The 20128-nt window shown below is 42.7% G+C and overlaps 1 long non-coding RNA gene across 2 annotated transcripts in view; it reads right to left on the reverse strand.

The window, feature by feature from the left end:
• LOC120402972 overlaps nucleotides 1–20128 on the reverse strand; it is a 112619-nt gene that overhangs the window by 57643 nt on the left and 34848 nt on the right. For both annotated transcript variants that reach the window (XR_005597392.1, XR_005597393.1), the window contains exon 2: nucleotides 11464–11557. This is a non-coding gene — a long non-coding RNA (uncharacterized LOC120402972). The remainder of the gene's footprint in view (nucleotides 1–11463; nucleotides 11558–20128) is intronic.

Raw genomic sequence — 20128 nt, forward strand, 5'->3', positions numbered from 1 at the left:
GTAAAACAAGATACTGTCCAGAGAAAGCCAATGATCTTTAGACACTTAAGGGGAAGCTCCTTTCCCAATCTCCACAATAGATCTTTACTCCGTTTTCTGCTTTCTATTCCCCTCAGAGTTGAATAATGCCTACTGGTCAGAGGTTTCAGGAGTGTCGTAACTAACTTTTTTGTCATTTCTGCTCATGTAGTTTTGCACTCCTACAGCTCTGCACTAAGCAGAGATGGACCCAAACCAAAAATCTGGATCCAGGCATCTTTGATGAGGGTATATGGTGCTTGGAATCCAAACCCATATCTGGATCTAAACATAATGTTATCATAATTTGAAAATGGTCATCCCATTCCACCTTGATCCCCCTCCAGAAAAGATCTGAACAGCTCCAGACTTAGTGAGATTCAAAAATGGGGATAAAATTTTTGAGGCTTGAGTCCATCTCTAGTCTCAAGAGTCAGGGTTGTTCAAACCAACTGCAATATAGGTGAAACGGCAAAGGTTTATCTAATCCAGATGATTTACCATGGGACCAGCTGAATCTAGAGAACAAAACCATAGTACTGAGTCTTGGAAAAGTCATGCTTATATAGAAATAGAAATAACAAGCTTTTCTATGAAAATTTTTGGGGCTAAGAAAATTTCTGCATGGAACACTGCTTGTTTTGTTTCCATGTTTGAACTAAAAACAGAGTTTTGCATAACTTCAGATTTTATTGTGAAAGGTTTACATAACTCTAATCTAAAACTCATACTGACGTCAATGAATGCTTTGTGCAGAGATCAAAGGTACAATATGCAGTTGAGATCTCCTTTGCAGATAAGCCAAAAGCAGAGATTTGACTTACAACTCAGCAAAGAAAATTAGCTACCAAGTAAGATATCAGTGGGTTAAAAATGTTCATCTCAAAACCTAAGGCAATGCTCAAAACCTTATTATTATACTGGGTTTATACCAGTTTTTGTTTCTTGCTGTCTTATAAGATTACAAAAAAAAAAGAAAAAAAAGATTTGTTTGAAAACCCATCAGACATAATGAGTCTGTATTTACATAGGCACTCAACCTGCTTTCCATTTTTGTGACAGCAATTCTGGGCCTACAAATATTGATGGGTGCAAATTTCACACCCACAGTATGTGTGATGCATGTGATATCATTTGGATGTCTATGTCCCTGATATCCAAGCACAAATAACTGGAGCTACAAACTGTAGGCTCAAAAAGAAAAACTGGATTTTCAAACACTGGCCCAGTATACAACTCCCCATTTTAGGGATGCTTATTTACCAAGGTCCAACTCAGAATATTTTGGGAAGGATGCAGAGCACATTTTTAAACCATATTTACCATGACTGCATCTAAAAAAAATTATCATAATCATGTCTTTTCATCTAGCCACACTAGGTGGCAGGCTCTGCCCCCATGCACAAAAGGCACAGCTCCTACCCCAAAGACCTTACAATATGAGATGCGTAAGCATCTACCACTTGGGCCATGTCTAAACTACACAGTTTTGTCGACTTAAGTTATATCAATGATCGTCTACCGCTGTAATTAAACTGCTTTTTGCGATGGAGTACATCAACAGAGAGTTACTTTTCTATAGTATTGCAAGCACTGAGGTGTCACTGAAGTTGTTTCACCAACATCAACACAGGATGGTCAGAGAAGCATGATGCACTCATCTTCAGACACATTAGACTGTATAGAAAGCTGCAAGCAGGGACTTTCTTTCCAGACCAGAAGATTACAATTGGGGATTTTGAAATTCCAATTGTGATCCCGGGAGACCTAGTCTTGCTCCTGTGATTCATGAAGTCTTACACCAGAAACCTTAACAGCAGCAAGGAGCACTTCAACAACAGGTACAGAAGGTGCAGACAACCATTGAATGTGCCTTTGGCAGATTAAAGGGTGGCTGGTGCTACCTTTTGGACAGGTTAGACCTCAATGAGGAAAATATTCCCATGGTCATAGCAGCCTGCTCTGCTCTGCATAACATTTGTGAAGCTAAGGGGGGAAGTTTCTGCAAGGGTGGAGCATTGAGATGGATTGGCTGGTGGCTGCTTTTGAGCAGCCAGATACCAGGTCTGTTACGGTGGCTCAACGGGGGGCTATTCGAAGCAGGGAGGCTTTAAAGGAGCCTTTTTACAATGAGCCCCAGTAATGTGTCTGTCTGTAATGCTTTGAGCTAGGCATTGCTTTCTTGCACCATAGTATGACCCTTGTAATGATTGCTGTGTGTGCGTTCACTGTACTCTGCTAATGCAGATTGCCACTGTGTATGAATTTCAGCAGCAACCACTGTGATTTGTAGACAAAGATTCATTTTCTTTCTATGAGTACATTTTTATTTATCACCAATACAAACATTTATATTTTCTAAAAGGGACATGACACTCGAGCACTTTTTCAAATGAGGCTCTCACAGCTGGGTATATGTCCAGCTGGCATTCAGAAATATGTTCCTAGGGTTGGAGTGCATGGGGTACTGGGATGGCCTGGGCACATGCAAGGCATGGGGAAGAGGGTGTGGGGAGGGCATGGAAGGCAATTCTATATTGGCTGCATGGGGAAGCCACCATGCATGTTTTCCACCTGCAGAACAATCAGGGACATCAGCATGTCTGTTTGGTCCTCCAGAACCTGTATCGTCTGCTCCTGCCCTGGCTATCAGTTCTCAGTCTTCCATTTATAGACTCTCCATGCTCTCTGTTCACTATCAGCTGCATCAGACAAACCCAACTGCTCCCTGAATATGTCTTCCTTACGCCTCCTGGTTCGTCTCCTTAGCACTCAGAGCTGCTTAGCAGGAGGAAACCCACGAGGGCACATCTGTAGAAGCTAAAGAAACAACAGACAGAGGCGCTCTTGTGAGTGCACTCACAATATTGATTCATATAAGTTAGATAAACCACTTTTTCACTTTCCCTTGGCAGGCACACAGCTCAGTGAGAGCCCTAACCATGGAGCGTTTCACTCGGGGATGAAGGTGGGAAGGGGCAAGATAGGACAAAAAGGTCCTGGCTACCCATGCCACTAGATGTCCCTGTTGCCCATCCCCCATCCTCCTTCACTTGGGGTTAACGCTGCTGGCCACTGCCTCCAGCGCCCTTGAATTATCCAAGGGGCTCTTGGTGGTGGAGGTGGGGTCACTGCCAAGGATGGCATGCAGCTCCTTACAGAAGTAGCAGATGCCACCAGACCGATGACTGGCCTTCCTTTCCTTCTGTTACGCTTACCTCAGCTCCTTGATCTTAGCATGGCACTGCCGCATGTCCCTTTAGTGCCCCCTTCTCCTCCATGCCATCAGCAATCTGCCCGTAAGCATAGGTGCCAACTCCGTGAGCACCCACTGAAAAAAAAATAGTGGGTGCTCAGCACCTACCGGCAGGGAGTGGAAGGGGCAGAGCCAGGAGCGGAAGGGGCGGGACCAGCGCTGCAGTGTGGTGGGCTGGCGGCTCCCTGAGAGAGCCTGGCTGGGGGGGCAGCTTCTGCTCACCCCCCAGGCTCGGGGACCAGGGGTGAGCGAGCCAGAGCCCCCTCTCCTTCCCAGCATATTTTCCAGGTCGCTCAGCCTGGCGAGCATGCCTGGGCAGGGAGCAGAAGCCATCTCCCCACCCAGGCTCTCTCAGGCAGGCAGCTGCTGGGTTGCAGAGCAGTGATTGGCAGGGGCCAATGTCCAGGGGCAGCGCAGGGTGCGGGAGGAACAGCCCGTGTCCGTGGGGCAGCGTGGGAGGGAACAGTTCAGTGCACTGAGGGGGCAGAGGGCCAGGCTACAGCCACGGCAGCTGGGGAGCCAGACCCGAGGGCTGACCTGGTACTGGCTGTCCCCAGTTTGGGCCGTGCCCCCACCTCCAGGCACAAAGTTTTCCGCATGTCCAAGTCGCGCACGCCGGGCCCAGGAGCGGGGCAGTTTTGCTTCGTGAGGTGCCTGGGCTGAGCTGAGTTTTCCAGGCTCTGGTGGGTGTCCCATCCAGTAACTTCCGAACCACCTCCCCTGGAGAACTGACCCTGGGCCTCTGAGCTGCCAACAGCCCTTGGCACAAGACTCATGCTCCCAAGAGGTGAATTTCACCAGCACAGCAGCAAGTGCCAGGGCTGCTTCCCCTGCCTCTGAGACCCTCCAGGTTTGAATTTGCTGGGAGAAGCCAGAGGCAGGAGGCACTGGGGAGGAGGGGAAGGAGCAGGGGCGGGGCGTACTTGGGGGAGGAGGCAGAATGGGGTGGGAAGAGGCGGGGTGGAGGTGGGGCCTTGGGTAAACAGGTAGAGTGAGTGCAAGGCCTGAGGCAGAGCATCCCCAGGAAAATTAGAAAGTCTTAGAAATTAGAAAGCCTGTGCTCGTATCAAAGTTCCTGCAGCTGGAGCAGAGCTGCAACTGCACAGCCTACTCTCCCCACAGACCCAGCAGATCCAACAACTCTGGTGTACTCCAGGTGAAAGTGTGTTTGCTGCAGAGAGCCGGCATGGTCAGCTGGGAAGATGCTGTGTGTTCTGTCCATGCCAAGAAAACAGGAAGTGGAATTTCAAAAATGTCCAGGGCTTTAAAGTGGGAGGGGCGCATGCCTGTGTACCTGGCTGCAGGGCAGCGGACTTCTTCCTACAGACCTCCTAAGGCACCTGAGATAAAGTAGAACCTCAGAGTCACAAACACCAGAGTTATGAACTGACTGGTCAACCACACACCTAACTTAGAACCAGAAGTATGCAATCAGGCAGCAGCAGAGACAAAAAAACAAAACAAAAATGAGCAAATACAGTACAGTACCGTGTTAAACGTAAACTACTACAAAAATAAAGGGAAAGTTTTAAAAAAAAGATTTGACAAGGTAAAGAAACTGTTTCTGTGCTTGCTTCATTTAAATTAAGATGGTTAAAAGTGGCATTTTTCTTCTGCATAGTAAAGTTTCAAAGTTGTATTAAATCAATGTTCAGTTGTAAACTTTTGAAAGAAAAAGCATAATGTTTTGTTCAGTGTTACGAACCTTTCAGAGTTATGAACAACCTCCATTCCCGAGGTGTTCATAACTCTGAGGTTCTACTGTAGTGTGTTCCTGTGATATGGAGACAGTTTTGGGTTATGGAACTACTGTTAGAGGAATGTTACTGTTGCACATTTGAGCATTCAAAAACCAAGATCTGCCACAACTAAGGCTGTATGCTGCTCTTGTGTATTTATTTTCCTTACTGACCTAACCAGATTGACTTTTATTGTGATTTGGCTTTTGTTTCCACTAGGGCAGAATATTGTGACTACACAGATCCACCCTCCATCAAACTTTGGTACCAATTAGTGTTGCAGGGTGGAAACAACAACAACATAACATTGTCTAGATTATCTAAAAGGCAAACTCATTTGCTGATATTGGACGGAGCTCAGCTAAGCCCTCCACAAAAAGCAAAGGACAAAACTCTGCAAAATTGCAGCAGCATATGGGGTTGCAAGTCCACTTAATAGTGACAGGGTTAAAAAAATCTTGCAGACATAGGTATCCATTGTTACCCATGTTCCTGTGGTTAGTGGGCTATTACACCTCTGCAGCAGCTTAAGCCTGCCAGAATTCAATGCACTTGGGTCCTCCACTTCCTTGAAGATTCAAGCTTCAGTCTCTCTCAAGAGTGAGGTATAAAGAGATTACTAGCAACATCTCATATCTTCTCCTATCCAACCTTGTAAATCTGAAGCTGCCCTTGGTTAAAAGCACTGATGTTAAATACTAACACTGCTTTTCTCCTCATGTCTTTCCCACTCTTCCCTTTTCTTTGCAGATTTCAAGGTGATGACAAAAGAGAGAACAGTCTTAGCATTTGTTAATACCCACTTGACCCACAAAAGAAATTCACTAGCATTCGCAGCTCCTAATTTAAAAACCATTAGACCGTTCCGCTTGGCAGACCAGATCTAAATATTCTTAAAGGGGTGGTTTAATTTAATCATTACCTTAACAAGCCCCCTTTTAAAATGATGATCCGCCAAATTCAAGGGATTTGTTTTGGAATCTGATCCAATAACTGGCTTTGTACAAAGAGAAGCATAGCCGCATCTGATTTGGTTCAGAACAGGGTGATAATCATGAAAATTACTTTGCATATTTAATCACTGTGAAAACATGAGTACAAACTACTTTCTAGAGATTACCTTAAAAAAAAATAGCAGCTTCAGGCTTTGCAGCAAGCATGCCAATTACTTTGATTTACAGAGAATTATTTGGATTTTATAGAAAGCTCAGTGTTTCAAAGACTTCAAGCTAGTCAGCCACCGGCAAAGAAACATTTTTAATAATGAAAGCAAAAAGTTTTGTGTTTTTTGAATGATATTTAAGCCTATGTCATCCTTTAACACAGATTTGGAGCAAAATACCCCCCGACAGAAATAACCAGTCTTCTGAAAATATGAAGAGAGCAAAGAGGTTGTATTCTGTTTAGGTTTGATCCCAACCAGGCAGCTGTGGTCCATCTCTGGATCTTGATCAAACTTTCACAAAGTTTTGAGGGAACATGTATTCACTGTTGTTTGTCACAGGAAGAATTGCGTTGTCCGCTACTCCCAGACACAAAGGCAAAAATATTCTTTGAAAACTTTCCAACAATGAGTGAATCAAAAAAAATGACTAGAAGGGAAAGGCAGTAGCCTTCGGAAAGTGCTGGAACTGACACTATAGTTAAAAGTGACTAAAGAATAAAGCATATATATTGATATAGAAAGAGATATCTTTATCAGATAGACAGACAGACAGACTGGAGCTTGTGAGGCAGTGGGAGAGACACATGTACACATAATTTGCAGGAATATTCTCGAACTGTAAGAAGTGGACTCCAGATGATAATTTTGTGATACTTAGGATGACATTTGCTGCTGGTATAAATGGGCACATCTCCACTAAATTCAACTGAGTTGCACCTGGTTATGCCAGCCTTAAATTAAGATCACTCTTTATTGTCTGCTAAATAACCTACTGTATTTAAATCCTTGTATTTGCAATCCAAAGGCATTTGTAAATAGACCAGCATATGAGGGCTACAATGTATGCCCCTAGAAGATAATAGCCATTGCCAGCTAATATGTAGAATGTTGTACTATAAAATGTTACCCAGGTATATTTATGTGTTTGCATGTATGTGTCTGTATGTTTATACACATAAACATGCCTCAGATTGATTATATAGACCAGACAGGTATACTGTGTAAATTCAAACAGAGATACATATATACATAAATACATATACCTGTATCTTTAGTATACTTGTCATATAGAGTGGATATTCCTTGAAGCTTTGTGTGTTCCACAGCTTCAGCAATCTAGAGTTTAATGAACAAGCTTTTTCTCACATATGCACAGAACAGATAATTTTCTTTACTGTTCACGATAAGTTGAAGGAGCATTTGAGTGACAGACCAATTTGTCAATCAACTACAAAGTGTTGAAGAAGCCTCCTCTGCATAATTGTACACACCGAGATCAAATGTGACCTTTGCTTGTACACTGGGTATGGACAGCCAAGGTTATGAAGTCCAAAGGAGACAGGCAAATCAACCACCACTTCTGAGTGCTGTGCCTTTCTGGGGTTATCTATGCATTAAAATAATTACTGCTTTTATAGGAAAGATTAAAATAAAAAAGTCCTTTTTTATTTTTTAAGTGTGTGTGTGAGGAGGACGTGTGTATAAATTTGTTACTGAGCCTCAATGTCTGTGTTTTTATTTTATTATGTTTTTAGGTTTCAACACAGAGCCCTTGGTACTGACATCTCATGCAGTTTTTCTTGAAAGCAATGTTTTAATAGCAGCTCCCTTCATTTAATGTTAGCCACTTCAGATGATTTCTTTGCTAAAACCTGAATTATGAAAATCACTTGTCAATTACCCAGGGTAGCTGTGTAAAAGAATTATTGCACATTCACAGTGAAAAGAAAACTTTATTTTCACCACTTTCCAGTAAAAGCTAATTCAGAATAACTCCATTTAACAGTTATTTTATGCTGAAATACTGAATACCTCAGGGAGTCTTTTAGGGATTTTAAAGTCTCTTTATTTATAAATGATTCATGCTGCATTTTCAGAAAAACCTACAATTAGTGTGGGTAGCACAGAGACTCCTTTGGGAAAGGTAAAATATATATATATACACACACACACACACACACACACACACACACATGCATTATATACAGCCTTTTTATCTATTGTTGTTTTGCAGTGGACTATAAAAAGAAAAGAACTGGAAAAAAATGGCAAAGAGATATTTTATCTAACCTTTTAAATATACGCCTCAGTTGACAGTATTTTGTGAAGTACTTACCCTTATGATTTGTACAGCCCACAAAATTCTTTTAATGCAGGTTACATTTTGGTTTGCACTTTCCAGCCCCAGTTACAAATGATCAAGCTAGCAAAGAGGAGATACTTTCCATGGTGATACAGTAGGACACCCCCGCCTACACTCAGCCCCTCACAGACATGAGGGTCCCTAACATTTCTATATTGATTGCTGTCTGGAGTGGTGGTATAACTGTAGGGCCTATTGAATTTCTTAAATTTACACAGTCTGGAGAGGACTTAAATCCCTTAGGCTTCATCATTAGCCTTCCTGCTAAGGATAATAGTGCAGGGGGGAGGCCACATAAGGAGTTCCTTTACAGCCCTTTTATGGACTACTAGCATTGTCAGAGCTTACATGATGAAAGCAGACACCACCAAGCTGTTACGCTCCCTCCCATGTCGGTGGGCAGGAAGTGGGCAGGCAGGGACTGCGAGATGGCAGAGTTTTGGTTCTACCCCTCAGCACACCAGCCTACGTACCAGCTCCACCACAGAGTGGGATGTGGCACAGATTGCTTCTCCGCCAAAACAAAGGGGAAGCAGGAAGCAGATTGTGATCCTCAGAGTCACAATCTGGTTCCTGTCCTGTCCCTGGGGCATCCTAGATATGTGCTGCCCCATATTCAAGCAGGACTGTAGAGTAGAATCCAACCCAAAGAGATTGTTTGGGTCAAGATCTCATGGTTTTAAGGAGCAGGGCTATAGGCTGTTCTTGTGTATTTATTTTCCTTAATGAGATTTTTTCTCAGGAGTGGAGCTCCCTTTATCATTGTTACCTCAGGGTAGCAAGGATATACTCCTAACATACAAAAAACCTAAACTCAAACCTCCACTTATGACACCAGCCCTTGTCTATATTAGAATTTTGCCCCAGTTTTAGCAATCAGTGGCAAGTCTCTGATGTAGCTGCACCTGGGTAACCCTAGCAATTCCACAACTATGGGTCGCAACCCTGAGTGGCATCATGCCATCAGTGGATGGGGTTTCGGCAGTCCTGACTGTGCAGAGGATGCCATTTTGCGCTGAACAGCATGACCTCACGTGTACAGTGTTCTACAAAATGGTGTCCTTCTTGTTGTTTGGGGTCACAGGAAGCAATAAGTCTGAAAATAGGGTCATTCAGGCAAAAAGTTTGGGAACTCCTAAGTGTAGACCTGGATATGTGCAAATGGAGCTCACTTTGGTTTCAGACCAGAGGTGCTCCATCAGCATTAATCCTAGTTTTCTCTGTCTTTCCTTGGGATTTGCACTAGTGCAGCTACATAAAAGGCTGACTATCAATGGCAGGAATTGTTTCAAATTCCCAGTGCAGACAAAGCCTCGTGCTTTGGGAGAAAGGCAAGATTTCCAGTGCTACTCAGTTACTGCAACATTAGTTATAGGTGGCTACTGAGGCAAACCTACAACTAAATCTTACAGCTATGGAAGATCTTCCAACCAAGTGGTACTGGTAAGTGAAGAAGAATCCCGGGGCATGTAAAAGGTGTGTCAGGGGAAATGTGAGTGAGGAAAAGTCTGATCTTCTATCATATGATGTACAGCTTTATGAATGACGCTTCTACTACAAATGGAAAACCTTGGAGCTGACAGGCTCAAACTTTGAACCGCACAAAATCTGGATCATAATTGTGTTGACTTGAGCCCATCTTGATAGCTTTCCAAATTCCTAGAAATATGACTGTACCAATTAGAAGTGAAAACTCTTGATTTGGAGTTTGATGGTGTTTCTTATTAAACTACCATAAACAACAACGTGTAGTAGCAGTGACTCTGCAACATATAGCAGTATGTGCTTTGGCACTGTCACAGTTGCTTGGATACCAACAGGTGGAAGACAAGAAGAAACCACTTGAATAAAGAGAATTATCATCAAGGCTGTCAGTAGATGGTGGATAAAACAGAATCACTAGCATAGTGGAATTTGCTTTGTTTTAATGCTTTTGAAAGGGGAGGAAAGGTGCCTTGGCATAACTATTGACATCTTAACTTGTTGATCTTCATTTTTTAATCCTCTGCATAATCTTACATTATAGTATTATGAGATTCACAATACGCAACTTGTTCAGCACTATTTTCAATGTAGCATCAATTCAGTGAGCACTGACAAGGTTACAGTAGGTTTTATGAAGAGGGAAAATGAAAGGATTTTTCTTCTTTTCTTTGAAACCAGGGACATAACAAAATTATATCTTGAACTTAATTCTCTCTAGTACTTCAACATAATCAGACCAATTGGTTCTAAATCTGTCCTTTTGAGGATATTCTCAATCTCTGCAGAACTAGAGCAATTAAAAGTTAACTGTAACTTTCATAAGAAACCAAATAACTTTAGATAAATAAAAATAGAGGTGTGTGAGGGGGAGAATATTTTAAAATATTATTTCCTGCTACTAAATATAATGGCCTTATGAAAATCATGGCAGTGAAAAGAAGTGGCAGAAAGTCTCCATGCAGTTAAAGGGCCATAACTTTTGCTCCATTCATATTGCCACAAATCCCACCTCTATAGAGGGGGAAGTGTGTGACAGGCTCTCTGTTATTTTCAAGCCAGGGAGATTTCAGGGGGCTATTTTTCTTCCCACAGGTTTTCGCATGGAAAGGAGCACATAGCCTAAAAGATTTAATGAGTCTATAGCAGAGTAAGATAACAAGGCATTAGAGCTGACTGAAAAATGGAATTTCCATACCAAGGGAAATTCTGATATTTAACATTTGTGTTCATCCCGATACAGGACAAAAAGTCAAAATATGTAAACTTTTTGCAGACATTCAGAAATTGAAACAGAACCTTTCGGTTTGTCAACTACAAACAAATAATTTTGTTTCAGGTATGTTTGACATTGGTCTCTGCATCCACCTGAGCAACTGCAGTACCTCATGGGAGCAGGAATTGTGGTCTCTCGAGGCCCCATTCACCCATATGAGTCTTGCTCCTCAGCTGGACGACATGTGCTGCTGTCTCTATTCCTGGCTAGGCTGCTGCGGTGCATTGTGGGAGCCTCAAGAGAGACCCAGAACTTCCCATGAGTATCCCAGCAGCTCAGGCGGATGTGGAGATTAATGTCAACCTGAAACAAAACATTTCATTCCATCAAAATGGATCTTTTCCAGGAGAATATTTCCATTTTCTACAAAATCCCATTTCTTACCAGAAAATGTTTCATTCAAAACTTTTCAACTCAGTCTATTTTTTCTGGATGTCATATTGAGGTGGGAAGGCTGGGAAACTCCACCGTACCTATGCTGAGGTAAAAATAGGCACATTTAATGAAATCCCCTGGAGCATGGGAAAGAAACATTTTTTTAAAAATTGGAAGCCACAAAAATTGGCAGGGGACTTGAGCAGATGTAGTACCTGAAACTACTTTTAATCCACTTTTTAAAATATGATTGGATTTCAAGTTGATGGTGTCTCTGTGGGACCCAGAAAAAGAGGTGTTTCCCTATTCTGTTCTTTTGCTGCCTGTGAGAATAAAACTCCAGTGAATGAATTACAAGGCCTGACCCCGAATTGTAAGTATTATGGTCCTCCAACCAGGGGAAAAAGCAATACCAAATGGCTGACCAATCACAACAGCTCATATTTTGAATACTGAATATTGAACATTCACATTGAACTTTTTGCAATTAATTTATGGAGTAAAAGACTCTCTGAATTATTTGCCCAATAAATTTGAATGGGAAGTAAATCAGATCTGCTTGTTGACACTGTATAAGCAGAAAGAAAGCTAAACTAGTTAAGCGAATTATTCTCTATCAATTAAAAGCTCAGGCCTGTCTTTACTCAAGCAAAACTTGCATCAGTTTCACCAGAAAATTTTCTTGAATAAGAACCAACCAGGGACTGCAGGACAAGCCCCATAAAGTGGTAAGGCTTTAAAAAGCAATCCCACTCCTCCTTCACAGAGGAGAAGGTGCCTTATTCAATGCCCATTGAAGTCAATGGCAAGACTGCTGTAGACTTCAAAGAGCACTGACTCAGGCCCCAATAGACTAGGGCCCCAGTCCAGGAAAGCACATGCTTAACTTTAAGTCCCAATGAAGTCAATGGGACTACTCATGGACTTAAAGTTAAGCATGTGCTTAAGTACAATGTAGGATTGGGGCCTAGATGATTAATTATGGTGATGCACAGACACAGTAACAGCTAAGTTATGGGAGTTTTAATTCTGGTACGCCATTTTGAGATGTAACCCTTTGAGTCATCTAACATCATCCACTCTTCACTGAGCTTCTAAGCACATTTAGGGGCTTAGAGAAGAATGAATGAGCAGCACTAAATGCTCATTTTGTGCAACGTGTAACCAGACGAGTAGTGAGAATGTTAGACATACAGATGGGTTTTCTGGCAGGTGAAAAACACTGGTTCTATATTTTTTTAAAACCCAATTATTCTTAATTCTTCTCTGAACCCACAAACCTGTATAAAACCATTTGGGGGTTATCCACCTTATACTGATTTCATACTTGTAGCATCAGCACCGGTAATTATGCAAGGAGCAGTATTTCCCAGTGCCTGTGTGGTATGTATGAGCCAAATCATCCTTAGGCGAAGTGTGCATTGAATTCAGTGGGCCAAATTCTATTTTCATTTTCACTGGTGCAACCCCACAGAAGTCAGCTGAACCTGAATTAGAATACTCTGTATGATATACTATAACTGGAAGCTCCAGAAAGATTAATATCATAATGTCCTTTCTCTGGAAAAAATCATTACAATTCCATGATGGATTTAGTTTCAGCATTGAAATAATATACTGGCCCAAATTTTGCTTGGTTGGCTTTAATGGGGTTATACTAGTGACACTAAGGGCTAGATCCATAAAAGGATTTAGGTACTAGGGAAGAAAGGAGCCACAAGCACTTCCTCTTCTGGTTTTTAAGAAAAAGGGCTGACCTGGCTTTGGTGCCTAATTCCAGGAGTTCACAGCTGTGAATCCCAAGCGGAGAAAGGTGCTTCCTGTCAGGCACCTGTCTTTGAAGGGTAGGCCTTCGGCTACATCTTTCTCTACAGCATCTCCTATTGGTTAGTTTAGGCAGCTCCCTGCTCAGCTTTTGTGGACCCCATTGTTAGGTGCCAAACTCTCCCCCTGCATTGTACAGGGAACCTGGATGCCTAATGTGGGGCTGTGGATTCCATCAGGTGACAATTAAGTGTTGCTAAGTCTAAATCCCTCTTGTGGATCTAACCTTAAGAGAAAAATTTAGCCCATTGACTTCATTGAGAAGTCTGCCCTATTTGGCACATAGATCTTATGCTATATATGGGCACTTGGAAATACTATTCATCTTATAATTAAAAGGTGCATGCACATGCTGCTCTGCCAGGAAAGATCATGACAGATCTGAAAATAAGTCTCTCTAAAACAATATCACCATTTGAGATAGTCTGTTACTACTGCTGCTTCAGTTACCTAGAATGCCATAGTATGCCAAAGGAGAAGGTACAGATGCTTTGTCATTTAGAAAAGAATTACTATTACACATCTTCTAAAGCTTTTTGTGTTACATTACCTGATAGAACACTGCAATGTTATCAATCTGTTTAATCAAATTATATGCCTGTATTGTGTATCTAATACACTTTGAGTTTTGCTGGATCATTGGCTGAGCTTGATGGCATTTATTTCTTTGGATGTAACATGGTAACTTTTGAAAGCCACATCTGATCAATTCCAAACTTTCAGTAGCTGTTCTATGCATCAGTGGGCAGAAAATGGCTCATTAAAACCATATTCTATAGCAGGACATTTTTGTTTCTGTGCCCTGCCCAGCTATTAGTAAATGAACAAGAATCTGAATTAGGCTGACCACACTCAGTTATGCCTTGATCTCTTAGGTATGTCTACACAGCAACTAGACACCCATGGCTGGCCTGTGCCAGACAAGCAGGGCTTGAGGCACTCAGGCTGCAGGGCTGTTTCATTGCTGTGTAGACTTCTGGGCTCAGGCTGGAGCCTGGGCTCCAGGACCCTGCAAAGTTGGGAGAGTTTACACAGAAGTCTACACAGCAGTGAAACAGCCCCACAGCCCGAGCCCCACAAGCCCGAGTCAGCTGGCATGGGCCAGCCGCAGGTTCTTCTTTGCTATGTAGACATACCCTTATAGCCTGGACTTCTTTTGTTTGTGTGGGTCATCATTTGCAATGGAAATACTGTCTTGCTGCAGTATATTACAGTCTGTTGAGAGACTTTGCATGAAACTTGTGCAAGATCTCCAGAGCAATTCATGTAAATCTGTCATGTAAATATATATTTATAGAGGCTTTAGAGCTTGGACTGCTGCCACACAGACAGCTCCCTATCATCTAAATATATATTTAAGGACTTAAAAATATGGAGCATTGACCTGACCTGTTACAGTAAATCTCATTACTCCCGGGGCTGCTGTGCAGGCACAGTTAGGGCTATTGTATATCTCTCCTCTCCAAGCACATATGTAATTTAGAACCAAATCCTGTCCTATGAGACACTAGCGCAAGTGGCTTAGGGACTTGCTCCCCCTAGCACACAGAAAGGCAGAATTCCTACCTCTCGATAGGGCCTCACTACTGCATCGACTGGTGTATCACATCCTTGAGGGAGCATGGCTTGCCTCTGAAGGGCCACGGTCAGGCCCAACCCAGTCAATTCATATGCTGTGATTGGCAGCACATACTATCGAGGGGAGTGAGTGCATGCTACTCCCCTTCAAGCAGTTTCCACTGCCCATCAGGTAATCTTGGCTGTCACGTGCAGCTGGCATAGCACTATTCTACTCCGGCATCATCTGTGTCAGCACTGCTCTGGGATAGCATTTGGTAATTAATTCTTGCAGTGGGTCCAACATGGCGGGACACACTATTCCTTTTAGGTGCAAGTCCTGGAAAAGTAATAGCAACTGGGGAGGTGGGGAGGGGAGTCCTCTAGTGTTGCAGTATTTCCATTTTCATTATACTAAAAGCCAGTTGGAATCCCAAGGATACCCCCAACCTCCACAAACTTCCAGGCACTGTAAATTTAGGGCCTAAACTACTTGGCAAAGTCCTGTGTTATCCTGCACTATAAAATTCCTCCAAACTCCTATGCAGTGTGTTAATAGATTGCAGGTGAAATAGGGTTGCCAGGTGTCCAGAATGCCCGGTCGAAAAGGGACCCTGGCATCTCCGGTCAGTGGTGCAGCAGGGGTCCGGGGCAAAGGCAAGTTCCCTACCTGCCCCAGTTCCACGTGGCTTCTGGAAGCAGCCGCCAGGTCCCTGCAGCCCCTAGGCACATGAGCGGCCCTCCATGCACTGCCCACACCCCAAGTGCCAGCTAAGCCGCCCCCATTGGTCGGGAACCATGTGCTGGTAGCCCGCACTCCAAACCCTCTCCCACACCCCAACCCCATCCCAGAGTCCCCTCCAGCACCCAAACTCCCTCCCAAAGCCCACACCCCACAACCCCCCCCCCACACACAGCCCAACCCCCTGCCCCAGCCCTGAGCCCCCTCCTGCACCCCAAACCACTCATCCCTAATCCCACCCCATAGCCTGCACCCCCAGCCAGAACCTGCACCCCCCCTGCACCCCAACCCCCTGCCACAGACCCTCAACCCCTCATTTCTGGTCCTTCCCAGAGCTTGCATCCCCAGCCCAGAGCCATAACCCCTTCTCCCCCTCACCACAACCCCCTGTCCCAGCCCGGAGCCCTCTCCCACACCCCAAACCCCTCATCCCCGACCTCACCCCAGAGCCCACCCCCCCCCACCCATATCCCAACTCCCTCCTCAGCCCAGTGAAAGTGAGTGAGGGTGGGGGATGGAGCAAGCAGGAGTGGGGCCTTGGAGAAGGGACGGGGCCAAAATGTTTGGGAAGGGGTGGAGTGGGGCCGGAGTGTTTGGTTTTGTGTGATTAGAAAGTTGGCAACCTAAAGTGAAAGCATCTGATACTGTCTGACTGTGTATGTGGAGGGAAATGATTACAAGGAGAAAATCCTATATTTATTTTAAAGGAAAAAATTAAAGCGGAATAAAGACTGGACTAGCATTTGGAACATATAGTAATATTATATATCGAAGTCCTACTTTTTTATTCTCTTTTTAGATTTATTTAAACTTCCTTTCAAATATAGTCCTGCTTCTTAGGGCTGAATTAGTCCCCAGATGCCTGTGTTCATGTACTGTGCACCTATATCTCAGAAATACCTGCTTTTGCAGATATCCAAACCTGCTAATTAATAACAAGAACTCACAATGGGAGTTTTCTAGCTGAAACCACAGCAGAAACCAGATAAGAGGATGCTATATGCTTTTTTTTTTTTTTAATTTGCTATACTGCATGCTGCCGGTTCTGCTATGTCATATAACATTCGTCATGAGTTGCGAAATAATGAAACATGACATGATGTAACCACTGGTATGACCCAACACGGCATAGCCAAATGCAAAATGATTCATTCTGACTAAGCATGTCAGAATTTTTTTTAAGTCAGCCTCGATAACCTTCTATTAACTGGTTAAATCCTTTCAGGGATCAGGTACAGGACTAGACCATAGTTCATCTATCAATAATAATGTCAGATACAGATATACAAAGAAAACACAAACCATGTTCAAGTTCCCCATGGTTATGATGTAAGCTAATGTCCCAGTTTTGCTTTGAGAACTGTGTAGGCAAGATGGTGTAGAATATGGCTCTAAATGCAGAATTGGGGCATAAAAAAGCGTGTGTATATATACACATACACACACACACACTTTTTGTTTGTTCATAAGCAAAGACTACATAGCAAGTTTAGGATAAAATGGTCCCCTAAGGAATGAATATTAGGAAGAAAGCGTGAAGTGCAAAGAAGTAGGACTTTGAATCACCACAGTATTGGGAAAGGTTTAAGACACTAACATGGTCTCAGAATCAGTAAAATGTGTCAGTTTTGTACCCCAGTCTGGTAGATTGGTTATGGAGTTCAGTTATTGTGTACAACCGTACAAAATGAAAGCATCCTCCTGTTAATTTAAAGAGCTGATAATGTATCCCGGACTTCCACGCCCTATCCTGAAGCGCCAATACACAATATGTCATGTAACATTGTTCTTGTCCCCAGTACTAGTCTGGTACAATAGCGAGGCTTAAGGACTGAGTATAACTTCCTCTAATTACCATTCAGAAAAATACCATTTCATATTAAGGTAATTGTAATACAAGGGTATGCGTCATGCCCTTGTGTTACAATTACCTTTAATATTAAATAATAGTTTCTGTGATAGTAGTTTCCTTTGGGGATTTTCTTTTTATGTTCGGTATTTCTAGCTGCTCTCTCTCCATATACAGATATCTCTATCAGCCACTAGAATCTCTCCTGTAAATAGGAATTCATGTTCACAAACATGCCAGGCCAGATTCTCAGCTGATGTCCATTAGTGTAGTTCCATTGAAGTCATTACGCTTTATAGTGGATACCTCTTTTATCTATTAAGAATTTTGCTATTTGACTGTTACTCAAATTGCATCTTGCACATTGAATGGAAGAAACATAGGTTTCTCATTCTACTATGCTGAAAACAGAGTTTCACTCTGTCCATGTTCTCAGCTGTACATTAGCTTCAATGGAGCAACACCAATTTACACCAGCTAAGGATCTGGCTGGAATATTTCACCTTATCACATGTAGCACTTTTGCTGGTGGTTGTTGTTTTTAAATCAAGGTTTCACAAACTATTATAGATTCAAAGACATTGTTAAGAGTAGTTTTAAAACTTCTAATTGATCAGGGTTTAAGAAAGTAATCCCTCTATGTAAAATTGTTATGGTACATGCTCAGAAATCACTTTCTAGGGGTAAAGCCCATGCAGCCACTTTTAGTGGACTCCTCTTTGATATATTAACAAGTCTATTATTTAACTGTTACTGGAATAGCAGTAGGTTTTCCATTTTACTGTGCTATAACCAGAGTTTCACTCTCTCTCTGTTCACGGCTTTCACTAAACAAGTCGTTTCCAGAAAGGCATGTTTTTGTTTTAAAAGACAGAGACACTAAAAGCAATTAGATTATAATGTAGACTAAGTTATGAGTGAAAAATTATTGTTCAATAGAGTCCCAATTTTCCAATTGACTGTATATGGGCAGATCTCTGCATGGAGCCTGCTGCACACCACAAGTTGTAGGCTCAGGCCCTAAGCCACTAGGGGACAGATCCTGTCCCTGCCCCAGCCAAAGAATACACAAAGGGCATTAACCTCAGCTGAACTACTACAGTTTTGCCGCACAAGAGAGAGGGAGAACAATGATTGTGCACTACAGTTGTGTTCTCTGGGAGTACTTGGGTCACAGAGCAGGCCAAGGTAGGAATAGGGTCAGGGCTGGAGGGTCTGTGACTACGTAGCTCCACTAGCCATTCCCCTCCACCTACAGATGGAGATGAGTGGAGAAAGGTGTGGAGTACTGCAGTCCTCCTGCCTATGTTACAATAGCTGCAGTGGAAGGGTTTTGCTGCCAATCTAAAATGTGGGCATGGCAGGAAAGTGGATTCTGGCATCTCCAGCATAAAGCCGAGCTTGCGGGGCTGCACAGTGGGACCAAGTTTTAGACCTTAATGCCCATTAGTTTTCAGTTAATTTTTAGATAACTTGTAAGTTCCCCCTTCCTGATTAATACCTTGTGCCATATGTCAAGCTTCAGCCAGCGGCAGATTTATATGGCAGATATAAATCCTTGAGAAATTGGGTCTTATAATGGAAACGCTACATGAAATGACCATAGCTTCAGTGTGAAAGAAGTATAAAGCATGTTGTGTTCTTTCTTCAGTCTTGCTTGCCCTTGTCAGTCGTGACCTTCCTTACTCGCTTCCTTGTCTGTCTCTTGCAGTAGTGTGGGGAGTGGGAGGGAATGGGGGAAGGATGCATTATCAGTGTCGTTTTTAAAAACAAACTTTCACACAGAGCAAGCAAGCTATGGTGCACCTTCACTATGCTACCTTCTTAATAATACAGGTAAAGAAATATTGGTGCTTCAGATCATTCACTACTTAGGATTTTTGTTTGAGTTTAATTAAAACTAAGCTTCTATTACGAGAAGAGGTGCTTACTGAACAACTGAAACATACTAACTTTCAGTTAGCAAATAGAGACTCTCCACTCATACACCTCAGCCTGGAAAAGCAACACCTACCTCTGACATAGCACTTTTCATCTGTAGAGCTCAAAGCCTTTCCAAGGGAGGTCAGCACTATTAGCCCCACCTAGGGAAACTGAGGCACAGGGCTTGAAAGTTACTTGCCCAAGGTCACCAATCAGGCCAGAGGCGGAGGCAGCAGTAACATCCAGGTCTTGTGAGTCCCACTCTAGTGTCCTTGCTACTAGCCCACACTTAAGTTACTTTGAATATACCACAGGGTCACTCACTAGTATTTCAATACCCATATGTAGGATCAGATACTCAGTTGGTGTAAATCAGTGTAGCTCCATTGAAATCAATGGAATTACAGCTATTTGTAGCAGCTAAGGATCTGGCTCATATTTTTCAGAAGTCACTCTGTTCATTTTTTATGAATTTGTTTTTCCCCAATGCCATCCTGTATATATTCATAGCAGAGAAACTGAAAAACAGCAAACAAAATCTGATAACACATTCATCTTTAATCTGATGAATGCATAACCAGAAGCTAGGATGTGTGTTTCAAGGTATATTGTTTGAGAGATCAGTTCTCAGAAATCATGGTGCGGGGGTTTTCAAAAAGAAATATTCAGAAATGCTAACAGAGTGTAACTAAAAGCTGATTGGCCTGTGTATGTGATATATACAGAACTGAGACTAAGACAAGAGTATTGATGTAAATTTCCATACCATAGCATTATCC

This window comes from Mauremys reevesii, linkage group 4, assembly GCF_016161935.1.
Source record: "Mauremys reevesii isolate NIE-2019 linkage group 4, ASM1616193v1, whole genome shotgun sequence".
In the NCBI taxonomy this organism is placed as follows: domain Eukaryota; kingdom Metazoa; phylum Chordata; order Testudines; family Geoemydidae; genus Mauremys; species Mauremys reevesii.